The sequence below is a fragment of the Aythya ferina genome (assembly GCF_964211825.1).
Source record: "Aythya ferina genome assembly, chromosome: 6".
In the NCBI taxonomy this organism is placed as follows: Eukaryota; Metazoa; Chordata; class Aves; order Anseriformes; family Anatidae; genus Aythya; species Aythya ferina.
Genome location: NC_140303.1, coordinates 32239773 through 32252142, shown reverse-complemented (window position 1 = coordinate 32252142; position 12370 = coordinate 32239773). Strand labels below are relative to the sequence as shown.

General features: G+C 45.1%; 1 protein-coding gene across 1 annotated transcript in view; it reads left to right on the top strand.

The window, feature by feature from the left end:
- The window catches only part of GPR39 (G protein-coupled receptor 39), a 73364-nt gene that overhangs the window by 58799 nt on the left and 2195 nt on the right, over nucleotides 1-12370 (top strand). The window lies entirely within an intron of this gene.

The window sequence follows — 12370 nt, the reverse complement described above, 5'->3', positions numbered from 1 at the left end:
GCGCCCTCCCCAAAGGTGTTCTCATCTGCCTCTGGTTCACAATCAGCTTCCAGTTGCAATTGTGCTTTCGCATGATCAGAGCTTCTCTCCCAGCCTCTCATTTCCTTGAAACCACCACCACGGAAAACAGAATCACTTGCTGGATCAGTGGGAATAACATGCTCCTGTGGCACGCTGCTTCAGAAAAAGAAGCGATCCTTGATGCGATCACTGCCTTTGCCTCCCCCATCATGCTGTCCCCCTCTTCCATTACCCTTTAAACTCCTGCTGTGCTGCTGGATGACTGCACCTGCAGCATTTACATCTCATCACTCCTTCTACTCTTTGTCTTGGTGGTGTGAATTGCCCCAGCAGCCTTGTTGTTTTGATCTGTGGGCATTTTGCTCCCCTAGTTGTGCTGCTCACTGTTACCCCAGGGTGGCTGCTGCGTTCTGCTCCCAGCGTCTGTGGAGCTGAGAGCTTCCCGAGGTGCCACGTGCACCAAGAGGTGGAGTAAAAAGTAAAGCAAGGAGAAAGAGCTCCCCTATTAATAAAACACCCTCCAACTTTTTAGGTTCCTGCTTTTTTCCTTCTGCTCTTACCCACCATCCCATTATAAAGTTAAATACGCTGCTTTAGAAAAACGAACAAACAATAACACCACCTTCTGATTTATTGGCACGATTTTTTTTTCCAAAGGTGATCTCTAACAGGCTTTTCTATTGTTGCTAAAAATGTGGCATTGTGCATAAGATTTTCTTGTTGAGATCAATTTGCTAAATTTTCATTTAGTTTCAAAGTGGTTCATTTTGTTGAGGCTTCATTTTGTTCAGACTAGCAACTCAAGAGGTTTCCTGTAGCTTAGAGAGATTGCTTTTGAATTGACACATTATTCAGTCATGAATTGTTTCTTTAGTATATGAACGGCTGAGTGGGGTTTTTATTACAAATATGAGTTTGAGTGCAGAACTACTACTATTTTGGCCAAATAAAGAACGTAAAATTAAGTGTGAGTCTTCATAGTATACTGTGATGCTTTGCTATACTGTGCCTGTTTCTTTTTTAAGTACTTAGTGAAACCCTCCTGTAGGGCATAGTAATATGATCAACTGCACACAGAATTAAAAAAATATTACAGGATTTTGTAGAAATGTGGCTGTGCTAGTAAGAAATGAAATAATTTTCCTATTATCGGAAGCTAAAAATGAGTAATTTTAGTCTTCCTGATCAGCTGCTAATTAAATGCATCTTCAGCTGCGTTCAGCATCTGATCCTATTGTGCTGCTCCAGGTGGGGGCAGCAGGATTGCTGCAGTCCCCGAGGTAATGAGGTGTCACAGGGCAGCAGCACAAGTGCAATTCCAGTGTTATGCAGCAGCCTGTTTAAATATGGTTTTCCTCCGTGCTGTTTCTTCTTGTTTACCTGCGTACGTGATTGCTCCTACCTAACTTGAATTAGTTTCCACCTCTGCAGGATTTATTTTTTTGCCCAATAAAGTTAACTTGGGTAAATGGAAAGCAGTAGGAGAGAAGTATCTGTTTCCTGAAGGTGTTGGCTCCGGGCTGCAGGTGGACGATTGTTGTAGCAGATCAGCTGGCAATTTTTGCCAGGTGCGTGGAACTGAACTGCAGGACCTTGTGTGTGCCAGCTGCCTGAAGTGAAGGGATCAAGGATCTCATCTGTGCCCCAGAGCAAATCTCCTGCCTTGTTTTGCTGCCATAGGCTTTACCACCAAAAATCAGCTTCCCTGATTTCCTTTAGGAGGGAGGCTGGCCTGTAAGGGCAGCAGCCTGAGGTCTCTGCAGCACCGAGTCTCAGCTCTTTGCTCTCTACCTTCAAGGAGTAAGAGGTGATTTTTACTCAGAGATCCTGGGAGAGAGCCGCTTGTCCTTTGCTCTGTGACTTAGCAGTTGAAGAAGTTTATTGCCAGAGAAGATAATTTAGACTTTTTGTTTCAATCTCATAATCTTGACTATTTTTTTTTCTATTAGCTCTTGGGAGTGAGCATTTCAGTCATTAGTAGGTGAAAACCCTACAAAGCTCAAGAAGGACTCCAGAAATCTTTCTTACCAAGATGGCTTAGTTGATAGGTCTGATAGAAGAAGTTATTTCAGAGTGAGGTGTTACTGGAATGGGGATGAGAAATAAAATCCAGTGGCTCTAGCTATGTTCATGGGGGCGGAGCAGCTACTGAATGATGTGGCAGTGTCAGAAGCAATAGGAGTATTTATTTCTGTCATGGTACGGGTCAGACTAAAGACCAGCAGTTGAATATAGGGTACATAGAGAAGTCCTTCAATGATTATAATTGCTGTGAATGCTGATATTTAATCATCTTTCTTTCTTTCATATTCATATATTATATGTGGGAGGGTAATTGGAAAAGTCTTCATCACTGTGTTCCTGTGTGCCCAAAGCTGGAGCCAGCCGGATGAGGTTAGAAGAGGAAAAGAGCTTGGTAACTCAGTCAGGTAGATTTAGTCCTTGTTAAAATCCCCTGCATCTGCACTGCGCTCCAGAAATCATCACATTTATCGCCAGATTCCAGAATTTCCATTAAAAACGGCCTAATTGAATCACACGCATTGTCACGTTGTGATTCCTCTTTCTTATTTACAGGATGTCCTCCAAAACACACACTCTCGTCCCTGTAGTTTTTAGGAGAAAGGGAGAGAGCAAGCTGTCGGGTAGTCGGAGCTCCGGCTTAATTAGTTTTCTCAGGTCTGCAGTAATATCTGCTGGTTCGTAGTGTTTCTTGGAAAGGTGCTACGAAAGATAGAGAAAGCTGCATGCTCCAATTCCACCTGGAATAGCTCTGGGTTCTCCTCAAGGAAATAAAAGAGAGCTCAATGGACAGCAAAAATATACCCTGTAAGGCTTGGATAAAGAAAGGAACATCACTGTATGTTTTTTTTTTTTTTTTCCTAAAGTTACAAGTGATTATAAGGGGGTTTACTTCCCGTACGTTATAGGAAAACGAGCTGCATCTTTTGCTAGTACTGAGGTGCAAGATGGAGCTCGCAGCTGGGAGGGAGGACGAGCGGCAGCCTCACGTGTGCTGGGAGCTCTCGCTGCGTGCCGGCTGGCTGAGGCGCTCTGCGCGTCCCCGGCAGCTCCCAAAGCAAAGAGCAAATATCACAGCACAGGCACGGGGCTCCCAAACCAAACGGTGAGCGCAGTCGGTGAGCGCATTCGCCTCCTCACCCGACACGGGGAGGCTTTCGTCTCACGGGCTTTGAATTAGGCTGCCGGCAAGGTGGTGCCGGGGGGAGGAATGCTCTTTATCTTGTACACATACTCCTCGGAAAGGATTGAGAGAGGTGGTTTTGACATGTTTGCACTCATTATGATTCTCTGGACAGCTCTGAAATGTGAATAAAAGGAGATACAGGTGTTGGCAGAGAGGAGGCTTCGCTGGATGGAAATGGCTCTGTGCCCTGGAGAAGGCTCCGGGAGGGGAGCCGAGGACTGGGGGCATCTTCCTTGGTGTGAGCACGGAGCTTCCACTACCCGAGGCTTTGATCTGAGTTATCAAAGCGTGGGCTAGTTTAAAGACTAAAACTGCCTTGCTGTGCCACAGTTACTTCGTGTTTCCTCCATTAACACAGCTGCCAGGGCACGCTTCAAGGACTCAGACTGGAATTCAGTCTCTGGGCACCTGCGGCTTTGAAATCGCCCCTGTAGCTGTACTGGGGGTGCCTGAAGCAGACATTCCCCTTCTCCCCACTCTTTCCAAAAGATAGTGGTCTTTCACCCTGAAACATCTTTCATTTCTCATGACAGTTTCCAGGCAAGAAAGTCTTCGTAGCTCTCCTGCTGATTACGATCGTCCTTAAGCCTTGAAGCAAATTGCTTCTGAGGATGTGCGGAACTTTGGCTGTCATTCTGACCGCGTTTGTTTACTGTTTCCCTTCTGAAATGAAGAGGAATCCCTCCACAGCAGCAGAATACTCTCTCTTGTCAGAAAGGGAAGCTTGTCGGCATGCTGAGAAGAATGTGAGGTCCTTCGGGCTGCACCTCACCTGCCCACATCGGGCCTTTGGTGGGCACACAGAGCGATGTGGTTCGCTGGGCACCTCTCTTGCAGCCAGGGGCACCTCTGGGCGATGCAGGCGGCCTCGGCAGTAGGATTGAGGCTGCACAGTGTGCTGCGGTACACGAGCAGCAAAGGCAAGCCACGTGCAGCAGGGGTTAGCTCCAGAAAGGATCTGGGATGCCCACGTAACCGCTGTGGCCAGATTGTGAGCCACAGATGGGGGAAGAAACAGGACTGGTCCAATGCAGCCCTGGAACTCTTCTTTTCCTCCCAGCAAGGGTGATGGAGGCAGTGGCCTCTCACAGGGCTGTCACAGCCACCTTCCTCAGGGACAGAAGAGGACAACCATGTCACCCTTGGTCCCAAGTTGCAGCCCCCGAGCTGCCAGCCTCCGTGCCACTGCCGCCACCTCTGCCTCCGTGTGTTCCCACTCGTCTGCCCTCAGGATGCTGCTTCCTATCCTGGGTTTTGCTGTGGAATTGGAGTAGCTGCACGTAATTTCTATGGCGATTTGCTTTGGTTTCTCCTCTCACTTAGGCTGCTGAACGTAAGCTCCAGTTGTGTTTGTTTTTTAAAGCAGCTGGCAGTCCTGATCTCGCTACCATTTGTGCATCAATAACGCCATTTTCATCTCGCTAGCTACCAAGCCTGCAAGTTTTCTTCTGCGGGGTTTTGGTACAACAATCGGACTCGGAGATTGGTTATACCTCGCTTATTTAGGAAGAACTTCAGTGATTCCCCCTAAGACGATTGGTTCCATATAACGTGTAGCTTGAGCTTGTCTTTCTGGCAAAGCTCACGGGCATCTCATGCGTCTGCCGAGCTAATATTTTGTTTGTCTGTATTTGTATTCTGCAGTTGATTGTTCAATGATTTCTCCTGCTGAATTGCAATAGATGAGCTGTTTAATGTTGCAATGGCTGATTTTGTAATGTAAAAACAAAAAACCTCTCCATTCCAAATTGTGTTTGCTAGTTAGAGCACTGAATTTAAATGAGATTTGTATGGAAAATGTATTTTTCCATTGTTTTGCCAATGCAGAAAGAAAACGAGACTTCGGTCTTTCTAAAAGGAAATCAAAGCAACCATGGCAAAAATTTGTTTTGCAAGGAAGAAGCAGCAATAAAAACTAAACTTGTTCCCTTCTACACATTTGTGTCCATATTGGCATTGAAAAAAATATATTTTCTCAATGCAGAAATAACCATTTCCAATAAGCATGTCTTTTCTGACAACTGGAATATTAACGTTTCTGAAGAATTAAAAATGTATTTATTATACCACAGCACATCTTCAGGTGGTGATTCTGTCTACTTCCACAATATTCTTGATCTTCTTTTCCCCTAAAGTAGCCCAGGTTTAAAATGTCATGTTTTTTTTGGAGAATTGCTGCCGTGAATGGAAATGAAGGACCCGAAAGCTGATGCTGGATTCTGTAGCTCTTATCGATAAACCACATGAGATGGGCACCTGACCGACACCGAGCAGTCGATCGCTGCTTCAAATGCCGCGTTGGTATTTACCGTCAGGCGTAACGATCGCAGGACTCTTTACCCAGCCACGCGAAGGAAAGCAACAAAGTGGACAAGGGACTCTCTGAAATCCTCCCGTCAACTGGTGCCTTTCCCAGTTCTTGTCTGTGCGGGGGGAGCAAACATCTGGCTTCGGCCACGGCACTGCAGTGCCTCTTCAAAGCGAGCCAGGAGCTCGTGGCACTGCGGGATGCGCCTGCTGCCGGTTACAGCAGTGAGATCTCCATCATCATTTTTAAGTATTAACGCTAACATGATTTCCTCTCGTAATGTATGAGCATGTATGTCTTTTAAAAGCACATTGTGCCTTTAATCGCTGCTTTGCAGAAAGGCTGCTCGTGTTCAGTAACCATAATTCGGTCATGAAACTTCCTGGAGTATTTGCACTTTTTACTGGTGTTTGCACTGCAAAATGACAGTATTTAAAAATATTTGAGAAGCAAAACTTGACCTTGCTAAGAACTGAAGATAATTGTCAGATATTTTAAATTGCAAAGAAGCAAAACCGTTAACACTTGTGTCCTGACTAATTATATTCTGCATCGCTGCGTTCCCCTGACAACTTCAGATGCACCCAGTATCACTCCACCTAACTGCTGAGGGCTGCTAAGTGACAGAGCAAGGCAAAATCAACTTATTGCTCTGCCCTGGCTTGCAGAGTCCGTGCGAAGGGATCCCCAGAAGCTCTCGTGTTTTAACGTTGCAGAGTCAGTAAAGGTTTTACCATTGTGCTCTGCAAGTCCCAGATGTAGGGACTGACAAATGCACGTACTGGAAACGGACTTGAAGCTTAGGTTTGGCTCCGTGGAAGCCTCTCGTTACGTTATCTTTGTTTAACGGGGACATTGGTGTTTCTCAACCAATGTGCAGTTTGTCGGCTGGGAAGTCCAACAGATGTCTCTCTGCTCCAAAGTGCCGATGTTCTGGGCAGGTGTCTTTGGGGTTAGCTCCCGTTGGAGGGGATCCTGGCAGCACACACCAGAGCCTGTCCCGTGGCTGCAGAGCTGCCGACGTGCTGTCCATGGTGCTCCTTCGTCGCCAGGCTCAGGTGGGACGTGGCCCCAGCAGACACATGGCTGGGTGGCCCGGGGCTTCAGCTGCAGCAAGGCCTCGCAGGCCTTTTATTTCACTTATTGCACCATTTATTGCTGCTTCTCAGTGCCTTCAATTTATTGCACCACTTTGTGGGGCTGCACTGTCCTGATCAGCAAATGGAGCTCCCTAGTGGGATGTATCATTGGTATAGGCCACCCGTGAGGCTGGGAGGAGCACTGTGAGCATGAGGTGGACCAAATCCCTCTTAAGGCTGCAGCAATTCCTGGCCCATTGTTGTTTTTGTTTTTTTTTTTTTTCTGGCAGCTGTTAGCAGGACATGGTTTTTGACTGTCTGGCCCAGGCCATATGCTTAATTATTCCAGCAGCATTTATAAAGATTAGTTGGTTGCTGACTTCTGTTCAGTTTAAACCCACTCTGAGAAGGGCAGAGTTTTCTTTGCCAGAGCTGTTCCTTGAGTGCTTGAGATCTGTCTGCTTGTGCTGGCAACAAAAATACCTTGCTAACTCTGTTGTCCTTGTTATCCTTGCATTCCCAGTACAAGCAGAGAAGGGGCTGGATTTTATCTCTGGGAGCTATCCACTGGCCATACCTTCTCAAAGCTACCCTGTAGTTATTGCTTGGATAGGGATAGTTTACGTATTACCTCCTTCCCTTGCAGAGAAGCATTTTGAAAGACAAATCCATGATTCTGAAAGTTGAGGATAAAAGGAGCCGAGTTGCTGAATAATTTGAGCTCATACAAAATGTATGCAGCAATGCATGTATTGACTTGTTTCGGTGAATATCACAATTTATTGTCCCTCGAACTAAATATTGACACAGACAAAGCAGCGTCAATATTTATCTCTCAGGTTAATACATTTTTATATTCACCTCAACATCCATCAATATGTGGTTATTATTATGATGATGTTTGTCCTTCAGCAGAGGGAAGTTGCATGTGGGCAATCAAGGGAAAAAGGAGTTTTATATTAATATTCTTTTCCTATTTCAATCTTCATGAGATGCTTTGTCCTGGACATGGAGCATACTGCAGGCCTCACTCAAACAAAACTCTTATTGATGGCTGTGACACTCTGCGCTGAGTACAGGATCGAGCGATTGATTTTCGGGAAATGTGGAGCTAGCTGTCACTAGCAGAGGGGGCAGCAGAACCATCATTTTTGTTTTTACAGCGTTTTTTTGGTGGTGCTTCCTCTAGTGACTCTGTAACTAAGTGAGATCTGCTTTACAGAAAGCGAGAGGTAGAGCCAAGCGCAGGGCACAACCTGACAAGAGTCTGGGAGCCAGGTGGGAACTGCCACCTACGAAATGATGCTCATAAAGCATAACGGGGACATCTGCAAGTCTGTTAGGACCCTTGTGTTCAGTTTATCTCATGCCTGTGTTACGTGTGGCACTCTGAGTGCCAGCTGAAATGTTATTTCTGGGCATTTGTTAATACTGTGGAGAATAGTGGCATATTTGGGCCACCTGCATCTCTTCCAGCAAGAAAGTGTGCGTGGGCAAGAAGACATTAACAGTGCCTGAGGGCTTATCCTTCCCATCTGCCCCATCTCTTCTTTTTGGTCCCAATTCTGGGACTTCAAGAACAAGAGAAAGGAGGTTTCCTGGGTAGAACATAACTGTGGGCAGCACAGAAAGGATGCAGGCGTGGTGGCACTGAGTGTCAGTTCAGGGCTCGGCCTCGGGGACACAAAGGCTTTCAGCACATGCTTCAGGCTGTAGCGACACGTTTATCAAGTAGTGCCTCTGTTCCTCTTTGGACTGTGCTTTTAAACCTCCTGACCTCAAGCAGAGGGGAGATGGAGAGGTGGGAGATAAACAGAGTGGGTGTCACAGGCACGGCGCCTTCCTCTGCCAGCCCACGCAGGCTGGAGAGGGCCTTGCTTCACACATCGGGCTGAGCGTCTGCTGCTCGCCAGAGGCTGCTCAAAGCTGCAAGGTTGGGTCTGGCACTCAGCCCAGCTGCTGGCACAGCCCAGACCTTCCCCAAGCGCCTGCCTGCCGGGAGCAGCAATGCCAGGAAGGCAGCGAGGCGAAGGCCGCCCTGACAGGCCCTGCTCCTGCTGCCCGCAGCCCCGCCAGGCTGCAGTGTGCCGGCTGGTTTCCTTGCTGTGCTGGCCACTCAGAGCTGCAGCAGTGAAAGCAACAGCAGTTTGTAAACTGGTGATTGTCAGCAGACAGTCGGCATGTGGCAGGCAACTTGTCACAGGCAGACTGTGGCAGCAGCAGGGGTGCGCAACGGCGGCAGGCGCTGGTAGGCATTGGGCCGCGTCTGGTCACACCTCAGCACCCAAACCCACGGTGCCTTTTGTGGCTCGTTTTCTTCATGAAAGCTAGAAAGACAACAGACTGATGACTTACGACCTTATGTGTAATGGAAAACAATGGTTTTGAGTCCTGGTTAAAATAATGCACATGATATGCCCCAAGCCCACTTCCTGAGAGCAACATCCTTAATTAGTGCTAGTTTTTTCTTCTGCTCTGTAGTTTAGGAGTGATGGCGCTTACAACCCTCCACAACCTGATTAGAGAGCTGTGTTTGCTCCTATTTTCAAAGCCATGGTTGGCAGAGTCAAACAGGGGCCAAGCGCTTTCCTCCTGACTGGCATTTTGCTTCGTGATGGCGAACTTAATGGCGGGGGATGTTCTCGGTATCTTCACCTTTTGGAAGCTGGTAACTGCGGTAGGAAGACTTTGTGACTAAGGCACGGGGCAAATGTCACGCTATACCTTTGAGTATAAAGCTGGGCCAAGTACACAAGTGCAAAATGAGCACTCAGACAGAAAGCCTCCCTCTGAACCAGCAGCACCACTGCCTGCACGCGAGTCATAACTCAGTAACCATATGCTTATATTCCACTGGCAATTGCCATTTAAATGTCAGTTTACAAGCAGATGTTGAGAAGCCTCCTTTGTGCCATTACTCACAGAAAAACAAAGTTTGAGGCTTAACCCTGTTTGAGCTCGCTGTGATTTGGGGTAGCAGCGGTCCTGCAGACCCTGACTCACCAGGACTCAGTTCCAACAGCCTTGGCTAATGGCGATGGCAGCCAGATACAGGCGTGTGTTGGCATTTCCTAAGGACAATTGCCATTTTGTAGATGGTTCCAAGTTTTGTGGTTGGTTGGCAGTGGCCAAGATAGAGGAGAAATGTGGGACTATAGACGGGGAAAGAGTTAAGTGTCCATGTCTAGAAAAAATAATGATAAAAAAAAAGACAAAAAGAATCTGCTTAACAGAAGAACAATCAAAACCTGGGAAGGCGGAGAAGGAAGCCCTCTCTGCTCTACCAGACATTTGCATGTATTTAAAATCCTTCCCAATAAAGTTCATAATGAATTTAATTCAGTCCCCTTTGGCCCAGAGGAATGTTCTGAGTAATAAAAAGTATTGCTAAGGGAGAGATGACTGCCAAACTCGTATTCCGTGCCAGCGATGCATATTTATATTATTGGCACTTAAACGCTAGGTTTATTTTACTACTTAAATGATCCTTTGTCACATATTAAGAATTAATACTATAAGATCTACTTTTGGGAAGTTACAATAACAATTGCCGAATTTAAATCATTGTTAAATTTGTATGCTTTACTTTTAAAGAGGCTTAGTGTTTGTTTTTGGTTGTTTTTTTCAGACGAAAATAGTAATTGAATGTGGCAATTCTTATTTATGGCTTAGCCTTTTAAAATGGTTTTAGTCAAGGGTCTTTTCATGTCTGCTTTTTGTTGTTGTTACAGTGAAATATGCACATCAATGTTAAACGAATTATAAGCTCAAACACTTACTTAAAAGGTGGTGTATTCACTTACACACAGTCAATTAGGTAACGCAAGGGCTCCTGGCTTCTGGTGGCACGGTCTGATGCGCTTCTGAAGATTAAACCCAGTGATTCAAACCTGTATGGGAAATGTCAGGCACCAGGGGTGGAGGTCACCGGCCCACAGCATCACTCTGTTTATAAACATCATTATTCCATGGGAGATAAATCTCTGCTCTCACCTAGCGTGTCACTTCAGTGCAGTAGGTAGGAAAACAGAAAAATAAATAAAATAAATGGAGCTACTAATTGTTTTCACTTTAATAAGAAGGAGTGGAAAGGGAAGCTGAATATGAGATGAAATGTGAAGGTGTTTAATTCCTAGCAGGCAGCAAGTGCTAGGGAAAAAGTGCATGAGTACTGACATAAGATGCAGTTTGTTTTACATTTGAGTTGATACGGAGTTATTTAAGCACCTTCTGCACATTACATTACAAGATTAAAATCTATATAGCCTGTGTACACGTTCACATTGCAGCAATAATTCAGTCAAAATATTTAATCTGTTAAGGCCTGAACATAAAGCTTTTTCTTTTGATGCACTTAGGCTTACTGCATACTTTTAAGTGTGAACAGCTGGAAAAAATACTGTGAATTTGTTAGGTTTTTTTTTTTTTTTTTTTTTTTTTTTTTTTTGTCCAGGTGTAAAAATTCAGTTACTTATCACTGGCAAATGAGGAAGTTTTCGAGACATTTCCTCCCAACCCCAAAAGTCTAACCTCCTCCATACTATGCAAGGGCACAAGCAGCTCATTTTTCACTTGCTGTACGGACAACAAAATATTCAATTGCCCAGAACAAAAGTCTCTGAAGGATATAAGGGGGAATCTCAAGCATTTGGCAGTTTGGCCTAAAAAGAAAGGTCAATGGCACAGAATTCAGATACGAGTGAAAAATTGGGCTTCTCAGTGCACTGCACATGAGCTCTAATACTGAATGCACGCAGTGTTTGCCTAGTTTTTCACAGCATCATTCATAATTTGGGAAACTATTAATCAGGATGATGAAATATCCTTTCTGTGACTAATAACACAAATTTTACACAATAGAGCTTATTTTCTTTCCCCTTGAAAGAGATCATATGGTAAAATTTGGCAAGAACTTTGCAGGCCCTGGTTTGTGGGCTTTGTGTTTAGGTTGCACAGGAGAAGAAGTCACCACAGCACCCTGTTATGATCTTTTTGTAAGGCTCAGCAAAAGTCACTGCTTGGGGCTCCTTGTTTTCTGTTGATCCATGCCAGGACCACTATCCCTGTATTTGTTATGCTGTCAGCAGATAAAAAAAAAAAAAAAAAAAAAAAAAAAAAAAAAAAAAAAAAAAAAGCACTGAAGACTATAAAATTTGCAGGACTAATTAAAAAAAAAAAAAAAAAAAAAAAAGTAGATCAGTTTATGCCAGAGACACTCCAGGAACTGAAACAAACGAGGCAAGAAGTCGGGGAAAGAGTCGGGCAGCCAAGCAGGGGCACAGGACTGTGTAAGAACAGGGATGAGAATAAGGAGACTGTCGGTAACGGAAGTAAGGGGAGTTAAAGAACACGAAATGGGAAAGATGTCTGCTTTAATCACTTGCCTACTAAAAATAGGCTTCCTAGTCGTCCTCCCCCCCAACCCTGTGAATCTATTGCTGTATTTTTCAGCTAGGCTACTTCCCCATCCTTCCAAAATTACCGTGACATGAAGTGACTACATTAAGCGATTAGGGAAGCACATGAGCAAAAAGACGACTTTTATTTGGTATCTGTCATTCAGTGAGATCATAATTATGGCCTTCATTAAGAAAATCAACTTCTTTAAGAAAACCTGACGTTTCTTGCCTTTTCTTTGATGGAGATGGTGGTGGAGGGAACGGGGAAATACCCTGTCTAAGTTCTGGCAGTTTCAAAGTAAAAAAGCTTGATTTTCTTCCACCCTTCCCCTTACATTCACGTCTTCTCACTAGT